Source organism: Mytilus trossulus, unplaced genomic scaffold (assembly GCF_036588685.1).
Source record: "Mytilus trossulus isolate FHL-02 unplaced genomic scaffold, PNRI_Mtr1.1.1.hap1 h1tg000062l___fragment_2___debris__unscaffolded, whole genome shotgun sequence".
Taxonomy (NCBI): Eukaryota; Metazoa; Mollusca; class Bivalvia; order Mytilida; family Mytilidae; genus Mytilus; species Mytilus trossulus.
In genome coordinates, this window is record NW_026963293.1 from 335828 (window position 1) to 345746 (window position 9919).

A 9919-nucleotide genomic window follows, 5' to 3' on the forward strand; every position below is an offset into this window, starting at 1 on the left:
GCCTTTAAAGAACGGGGGCTTTATAAAGTCATGCCAACCCAATAGAATTTAATTATATTCAGAAAATGAAACTTGCAATAGTCCGAGAACTCAATTGAAGGGATTAACACGCTCTTTGGAAGATCTTTAAGTGGGATATAGGGGTTACAAAAAGTAGATTGTAAAAAGATGGGATATGAACTAGTATAGAGGACAACCGTGAAAGAGGAAAAATTAAAGAAGGATGGGTAAGAGGGACACACTTTGCGTATCGACCCTCCTCCCCCTCACGTAGCGCATTTCTATGGAACACTAAATGCATATAAAAACATCCTTCTTTGGATTTCATAATTGAAATAATAATATTTTTCAGTGTTGTATATTTTTTTAGACAAATTATATAGAAATATACACGACTTAAGTTCTGACTCTATGGTAAGGGGTGTATAATTATGTTCAGGGCCAGCCTCAGACATAGCAATTTTGTTTAGGACGACCATTTGATATTCGGTGATTATTTTTTAGGGGGTGGGGGTTGTGGGGGGTGGGGGTTGGGGTGGTGGGGAGTAGAAAATTTCATAATCACTTAAAACTAAGCCGGCTTAATTTTTCGCGAGGCTTTATCGTGCATCAGTTTGTTTTCATTGGTTTTTTTTTATTGCTCTTCGTAGAAGGTCGTATGGTAACCTATAGTTGTGTAAATTCCTATCATTTGATCTCTGCTTGATAATTGTCTCGATCATTGACAGCTATCTACTTCTACGGGTGTGTTTAACTAAATTGAGAATCCCGTGAGTCGGCAATTTGACTATTATACCACATTTCCTATATCTTTCTATAAGGTCTTGTTCTATTTTGTATGCAATATTTGCCACTGAACATTATACACTTATATATCAATCCCATCTGTCACTGTTTGTACTGTGGTGTCTTCACGTTTTTACATACCGTCTCCTATACATGTTCATGTTGAAGCTTTCTTGATCAGATTTTTTTTATGTGTTTCGTATTTTAAAATTAACGAATATAATGATATAGGCCGTTGAAAATGAAAATGAAAATTTTACGGACGTTTGAAAGATGCTCGATAGAAGTTAGAGTCGAAGCCTTATGGGCTACAGCTAGGACATAATGTATTGTAAAAATGTTCTATGTTATAGTTAAACGAAAAAGAGAGCAATTAAAGTCAATCTTTTGCTCTTTTGAAAAAGACAGGGTCACTATAGATTGTTAAAGAAACTTTCTAGAGTTCGCTCCGAAATTACAAAGCGTTGAAAGCAACAGTTAGTGTAATTTGTTTAAAGTTCAACGGATGTATGTACCACATTCTTAGTCATTTTATTACATTAAAATTACATCGACACAATATATTTGTTTGTAAATTCCATATTCTGCAAGCCATGCACTTGTCTGTCAAAATTGATTAGTGTTTTACTACGCAATGTCGGCATTTTAATTATATAATTTTAGAAATTGGCGTACCATACGGCCATTTCTTTATTAAAACTGACACATTGAATTACCATAACAAATAAGGTGAACAAAAATATGATAAAACTTAAAATAGGTGCATATCCCTTGTTGATGTGTGTGAAATGTCAAATGCTTATTCAGCAAAGTGGGATTTCCTTTTAAATTTGTTACTCACTTTATTTTTTTGAAACGTATACTTGTATATTTAATTTTCTGAAACCTATTCGGTTGTCTTTTCTCTGGAAAAAAGAAGCTGTCATAATGGTACGTCGCTTGAAATCCATTAAAAAAATATGATACTTTTTGGAAATAAAAGATGTAACGAATTTATCACTGAGACAGCAATCTAACAGAAAAAATAAAAATAAAACACATGCGTTTAGAATCCATCTTCCGATATTCTGTACTGTTAAACAACCGCCCACTAGTTCAAGCGGGTGTAAAAAGTAGTCATCAAATCTGATGGAGCGATCTTCCATAAATTCTCTTAAAAAAGCAACAACAACAAAATAGTCGATATGACGACTATAACCAAGGTTTTGACTTGATATTTGTTTCGAGGTTAATTAATCTTGATCATTTAACTAAGAGAAGGTTAATTAGAGATCATTCCTATATAATGCGGGTATGGGGTTTTCTCGCTCTGTTGAAAACCTTTTGAATCGCATGGTTGTCTTATGCTGTTTATATAGCTCTTTGGTCGGGTTGTTGTCTCTTTGACGCATTCTCCATTTCCATTATCAATTGTATGGATGTATGCATAAAAGAGGGGCGAAAGATACCAGAGGAACAGTCAAACTCATAAATCGAAAAACAAACTGACAACGCCATAGCTTAAATGAAAAAGACAAACAAGCAAATAATAGTACACATGACACAACATAGAAAACTAAAGACTTAGCAACACGAACCCCACCAAAAACTGGGGGTTGATCTCAGGTGTTCCGAAAGGGTAAGTTTTACAAACCCGGTAAATAGTCTAATTAGGTAGGTTACATTCATGAAATGGAAGGGGATTGTAGTTACAACGTAAGGAACATATCCGATATTATCTATGAAACGATTATTCCATAACGGTCAACCAACTCGTGATGGCGTCCGTAAAATTTACGAAGTGATGATTTGGAACTCTTGGTTTAATAGCTTCTTTGTGAGCATCAACCCTCTTTCATGAAAATCATGATAGGAAATATAAGCACCGACTATCGTATCAATTTGGATACATAAAGTGTTTAATAGAGATAACAAACACACACACAAAAAGCGCACACGCATAAAAACATTGGTGTTACTGTAATTACTTATTACGTACATTTGTTTTCACGTGCGTGCCCTCAGTCAGGAATCTGTTGTTCGGACCTTTGTTGGTGTAGTTCGTAAATGATTCTCGTTACTCTTTTTTTAAATAAATTAGACTGTCTCTTTTCTTCTTTGAATTGTTTTACACTAGTCATTTGTGTGTTCTTTAAGGCTTGCTGTTGGGTATCAGACAACTTAAAAGATTATCTGAAATTCTTTGTACTTTGTTACAGATAATGAAGGATGCACTTTGACTTTGACTTTTTACACATTGTGACTTCAAGGATGCACTCATACCACATCTCCTTTTTTCTACATATGTGACCACAAACAAAAGTATAAATATATTTATAAAGTATGCGCACGAAATATATAAATGCATTTGTTCCGCACTAAAAATATTGCTTCCGGCCGCGTTCCAATTTGAATACGATATGTTCGGTCATTAACATTAGTGTTCCACATTAAACGTCAGTGTTAAAGAGTATAATACGGAAGCGTATTCATATTAGCGCCACACATTTTTTTCATTTTTCTTCCTATGTTTGCGTTGTAACGCCATCTTGAGTAAATTACTTATCACGTATATATTCTGATTGGATGCGGCTGAGATACAGCAACAGCTATTGTCTTAAAATAGATAAAGAATTACAGACTTTTCGCGGACAGGATAAATGAAGGCAACATTAGTATACCGCTGTTCAAAACTCATAAATCCATGAACACACAAAAGAAAACGGGGTAACAAACTAAAACCGAGGGAAACGCATTAAATATAAGAGGAGAACAACGACATAACACTAAAATGTAACACACAGAAACGAACCGCGAGCATCAGACAAAATCCCACGAGAATAACAAATATAACATCAAAACCGAATACATGAATTTGGGATAGACAAAAAACGAGACACGTCTCATCGCAATTTGAATTTACACTAAAAAATAAGAGAAAACAAACGACACAACGTTAAAATGTATTACACACAGAAACGAACTATAATATAACAATGGCTATATTCCTAACTTGGTACAGGGCATTGTTAAAGGAAAAAATGGTGGGTTGAACCTGGTTTTGTGGCATGCCAAACCTCGCACTTTTACGGCCATGTGAAATATAACATCAAAATGACAACACAACACCACAGGACTACAATATAAAAAAATGGAAGAACACAATTGACAGAGAATCACAGCCAACAAAAGGTAACAAGTTCAAAATTTGACATCAAATGCCGGAAAATTGTCTGTGTATTTCAGTTCCGATCAACTGTCATTAATGCATGTTCGTTTCATTATGCATATATTTCACAGATAAATTCAATATTCTAATATCAATTATTAATACGTGTTTATTTGCTTTGATACTCTGCAATTTGCACGATTTGCTTTGCTACACACTGTTCATATACAATATGTTTACAAAAATGCATTATCTGAAGTTTATAACTTCTGAAAATCTAGGCAAACTTCCAAAAAGGCCCACCTCAAAAGTCATGTTAATGTATAATCTATTTTATTTTTCAACTAGAAATTTAGATTTTTTAAAAGCATGGGTGTAAAACGCATACTCTTAAAGTACATTCATTTTTTTATCTATCAATATATAAAAATACCACCTTAATAATAATTATCAATAACCACAATCATACATATCTATACCTTAAATTAGGGTAAAGGTCGTTAAAAACTTCCATTTGTTGGTAGAGCGAAGCAGTTCACAGCTTTTTAGAAAGCCAAAACTTGTTTTTTTTTTAAATTTTTGTCAGATATTCGTAATTCTATCCGGTTTTATCTATGTAAATATAACATTTTGCCCGCAAACCCATACTTTTTCCTAATTTTGTTACATGTTTTAAGAAGCCATATTACGGAAACTCTCATAAAATCTTTGCTATTTTTTCATAGTTTTTGAAAGCAAACATGCAGGTACTAATGACAGTTTGACGAAAAACCCTCGAAAAACCTAGAGAGAATCATTACTTGCCAAAGTTTAAATAGCTTATATCTTAAAAACAACACTGCAAATATTGCGGACTCCTGGCGCGTCTAGACGCGTTCCATTTTTAAACACAATATGTTCAGTTATTAACATTCGTGTTCCACACATCCAGCGTTAAAGAATATAACACATTGTGTTCAGTCTTTGAACGCACATGTTCAAGACAAGTGTTCTAAATTGAACACTAGAAATGTTCTAATATTGTAATGGGGAGTGAAAAAATATTTCATCGCTTCAGAGTCAAACAGACGATGAATAAGGGTGATTGGCACTATAATTTGACGATAAATGTATTTTAGCTGTATCAACATAAGCAAATTATAGTTTGGTAAAAAAAATGAAAGAGCGTATTTATATAAGCGTGCAAATGATTGATTTTTAGTATAAATCTTCTTTCTAAAGGACTTAAGTTCTTTGGGTATATTTTTTTACAATGTAAATGTGTAAATGCTCATGAAAACGTTGCTATTGTAAAAGCGTTCTGGCGTCGAACATGATGCGTTCAAATTTACCATTCCCCCCGAACGCCATGTGGGGGGTAGGAGGGGTCCTGATACTTTTTTAGTATTAAATCAACAAATTTCTACTTTCACAGGACACACTGAAGTATAAATGGAAGAAGAACATTTTGTGTCAACACATAACGGTGCTGTTATGCCATAATTCGATTTAAAAAGTAGGAGGTTCGTTGAGAGAATATATTTAGATGATCATGCTATAAAAAAAATAACCAATGTAAATTTATACGTAAATGTTTAATGATATCGTTGCTATTGTAAATGTGTTCTAGTTTCGAACATGAAACGTTCCAGCTAATCGTTTTCTCTGAACACCATGTGTTCCAATGTCAAGACAGAAGTTTGTAAAAAGGCATACTGCAACACTAATTTTAAATTTCTTATGTTTATGTTATATTGATAGCTTTCTCATTCTTAAATACTTAAATCTTAGTAATTCATTTTAGCAAATGTCCACAGTTCATACATGTATTGTTATGTATTCTTATGTTACTTTTATAGGGTACAAACACAACTACAGTACTGAGGGGTAATTGTTCGTGCATACCTCGCCGAGAATGAAGAGAAAATTTCGCAGTTCAAGAGATGACTACTTATCCTGCACCATAAAAGTACTTTCATATGTAAGTTTAAGAATTTTAGGAGTGCCCATTGACTTCTTACAAGTTTTGTTATTGCAGATTTATCAATAAAATGTGCACCATTCACTGGTGTACATTATAATCAGAAAACTATTTGAGCTAAATTCGATATAATAACATCAATTTAAATTGGAATTACCGTATACAGATCATAAGTGAAATTACTACATATCTTACAAAAAAAAGAGACAAAAGGTAGTTATAGTTTCTAGAAATGTGAGCAGTTAGTTTAGTGACAAGTCTAAAGACAAAGTTTTGCCTAAAACACCTACTGTATAAGCATTTGCTGGACACTTCCTACCATCTTTTTTTAAAAGCTATAGAACACGAGAGCCCATATACTTGAAAATGCATGTATACCACTCTTTAACAAATGTATCTTATCTAATAATACTGACAAGTATAATGGAATTAAAAAAAACGAAATAAGAGTTTAATTCTAATTCTTAAGGAATATCGACATGATCCATAATTTGTTTACTCATACACTTTATATTTCATATTTTAGAACTCACAGTTGATGGATAACAAGGTTAAAGAGTAGTTATAACCCAAGGAGACGAATGTTCTAAAAAATGGAAGCTCAAAAGACGAATGTTCTAAAAAATGGCAGCTCAAAATCAGTTGTAGACGACTCAAATCATAATCAAAAGTACCTAAGGTAGCAGTGTTACATGAACACCGACTCGACTAGTAGCAGCATATACACAGGGTATTTTATGTTTGATATTGACTATCTAAGTGCTATGAAAGCTGTGGATCATCGAAAATATTGGTGATAAACGAGTCATTGACATAAGTATTTTGTAATTCAGGACAGTGCTTGACTTGAGAAGTTGCAAACGATGATTTAAACTGTGTTCATAAGTCACTAAACTTTGTTGTTACATACTAATTTTAAATATGACGAACAATTTGTTTATGGTTAAATATTTGGATACATTAATTTTTGCAAATTACAAATGTTATATTTTTAATTTGTCTAACTTGTCATTTTAAAGTTGCTTCAATATTTCACATTGTATTGTACTTTTTTTTTTTAATTTTGCCTCTTTTAATCAATTAAAGATGTTTTTAATCAATTTAATTATTTGTTTTACAAGACCACAATAATGTTTCAGAGAATAGAACACTTTTTTCTGGAACATGTAAAATTGTGTTCCACTAATACATGCATATGTATACACTATGTGTTCTGGATATTAACACATATTTCTGGAACACAGTCCGAGCGTTCCAGAAGTGTTACAAGGCTTGGAACGCGTAACGGCATACAATTTTGCTCACAAGGTCATGTTCCAGATTCAAACACTAGGCGTTCAAGGAGTACACACTATCCGATCAAGAATAACACACATAGCGTTCGAAGGATGCACACATGATATTAAAAACTGCAACACCAAAGTTAATATTTAAAACACTGTTACGCGTTCCAGATTCAAACACTCGGCGTTCAAGGAGTACACACTATCCGTTCAAGAATAACACACATATACATAGCGTTCGAAAGATGCACACATACTATTAAAAACTGGAACACCAATGTTAATATTTAGAACACTGTTACGCGTTCCAGAAGTGTTACAAAAGGGTGTTCAAAAAGTGTTCAGATTCTTAACACTTTTATTTACAGTGAAGGACACGGCCCGATCATTTTTTCTCCTTTTTTATTTCTGTTATTTATCAACTATCAATTATAAGTCTTTTAAAACGCTTGGGTTTTTTGTCGAGCCTGCACTTTTTGTTGCAGAAAGCTCGACATGGGGATAGTGATCCGGCGGCGGCGGCGGCGGCGGCGTTAGCTAACTTCTTAAAAGCTTTATATTTAAGAAGGTGGAAGACCTGGATGCTTCATACTTTGTGTATAGATGCCTCATGTTACGAAGTTTTTGTCAGTCACATGTCAAATATCCTTGACCTCATTTTCATGGTTCAGTGACCACTTGAAAAAAAAAGTTCAGTTTTTTTGTAATGTTGAATTCTCTCTTATTATAAGTAATAGGATAATTATATATGGTATGTGCGTACCTTGCAATGTCCTCATACCCGTCGGACAGTTTTAATTTCATGGATCAGTGAATAGTTTTAGTGGTCAAGTCCATATCTCAGATACTATAAGGAATCGGGCTAGTATATTTGGTGTATGGAAGGACTGTAAGGTGTACATGTCCAACTGACAGGTGTCATCTGACCTTGACCTCATTTTCATGGTTCAGTGGTTATAGTTAAGTTATTGTGTTTTGGTCTGTTTTTCTCATACTTTATGCAATAGATCTACTATATTTGTTGTATGGGATGATTGTAAGGTTTACATGTCTAGCGGGCAGATGTTATCTGACTTTTGACCTCATTTTCATGGTTGAGTGGTCAAAGTTAAGTTTTTGAGTTTTGGTCTTTTTATCTAATACTATATGCCATAGGTCAACTATATTTGGTGTATGACAATATTTTATGAGCTATATGTCAGTCGTGCAGGTTTTATTTGACCTCGACCTCATTTTCACGGTTCATTGCTCAGTGTTAAGTTTTTGTGTTTTGGTCTATTTTTCTTAAACTATATATAAGTTATAATTCAACTATATTTGTTGTATGGAAGCATTGTTAGTTGTACATGTCTGCCTGGCATTGTTCATATGACATTGACCTCATTTTCATGTTTCATTGGTCTTTGTTTGGTTAATGTTAAGTTTATATGACAGTTTTTGATAAAGCTTTATACTTAGGACTATAAACATAATATCAATGATTAGCAAAGGAGACGAGATATTTCAGTGTGTGCACTCTTGTTTAAACAGAGAACTTAGCGAACATCCTTTGATTTCTCCTTAAAAAGCTTCACTGAAGAAAATTAACAGCAAAACTTTATTTAGTAGGTAAGTATATCTATATCTATAACACATCACGGCGAACTTAAAACTAATTATTTTATTATTAATCAAGAAATTCATACTTTTATTTGTCATGACACACTGAAGTATACAAAGAAGTAGAACATTTTGTTTGAACACATAACTGTGCTGTAATGTCATAATTCGATTAAAAAAGGAGGAGGTTCTTTGTGAAAATACATTGAAATAATAATATTTTCTTATGGTTAAACAATTTTAATTTGTACAGAAATGTTTTTGGACAATGAAATATGTTTAAACTATATTTATAGAAGGTATAGAAGATATTGAAACATAAAGCGTGTGATGAAAAAATATATAGTACTATCATTCAATACCATTTTTTAAAAAGGACAATTTTGATATGTTTTGAAAAAATAATATGTTTATTTCATCCCGTTGAGGCGTTTGCTATTTGTAACATATATATACATGGACAATTTGAGTCACTATTTTTTAGGTTATTTTTTCTTCTTTGTTTTGTAAACGCAATATGGTATCATTCCTGTAATGACATTATTTTAAAGTTACTTCATGATGATTTATGTTAGCTAAAAATGTGCTTGATCAGCAACTGGGCGTGTGTTAATAATCCAATTATTATCAAATTACTTTTTGTGAAACAGCGTCGAGTATAAAAGCTAATAATTTAGTTATTGTTAAATCTTTTCTTGCAACTTATGAATTAGAGTGCTGCAAGAAGCGTGATTGCGCAATTTCAACACGAAAGATATGCCGACGTATAAACATTGGACGATTCAACTTATTAATGAAATTGAACTTCATCTGTTTTTAGATTCAAAAGATGTTGGACAGTACTGTGCAGGTACGTTTTATATTGTTTAATAAGTATGTTCAGTTTTTAAATTTTAATTTCGTTTTTGGAGCAGCGCGAATACTTTTGAAAGATTTTTTAAACAAAAAGAAAACTATTCAGCATTTCAAATACACAGTATTACGAATATGTTGTTCTAAAAGTAAACGTTAACATGGTTTTGTTTTCAAATTTAGCAATTTAATTGTGTTTTTTAACCTGCATAAAGTCAATTTTTTTGAACTCATTACAGGAAAGTTAAAAATCAATTACAATTGTCAAAGCACATGCTATTTGGGAATGGA

The 9919-nt window shown here is 32.7% G+C and overlaps 1 long non-coding RNA gene across 1 annotated transcript; it reads left to right on the forward strand.

The window, feature by feature from the left end:
- The first annotated feature begins 4852 nt into the window (after positions 1 to 4852).
- On the forward strand, positions 4853 to 7096 carry LOC134699403 (uncharacterized). Its single transcript, XR_010103573.1, has 3 exons — positions 4853 to 5436; positions 5773 to 5894; positions 6421 to 7096. It is a non-coding gene; the product is annotated as an uncharacterized LOC134699403 (long non-coding RNA).
- Positions 7097 to 9919: the final 2823 nt, after the last annotated feature.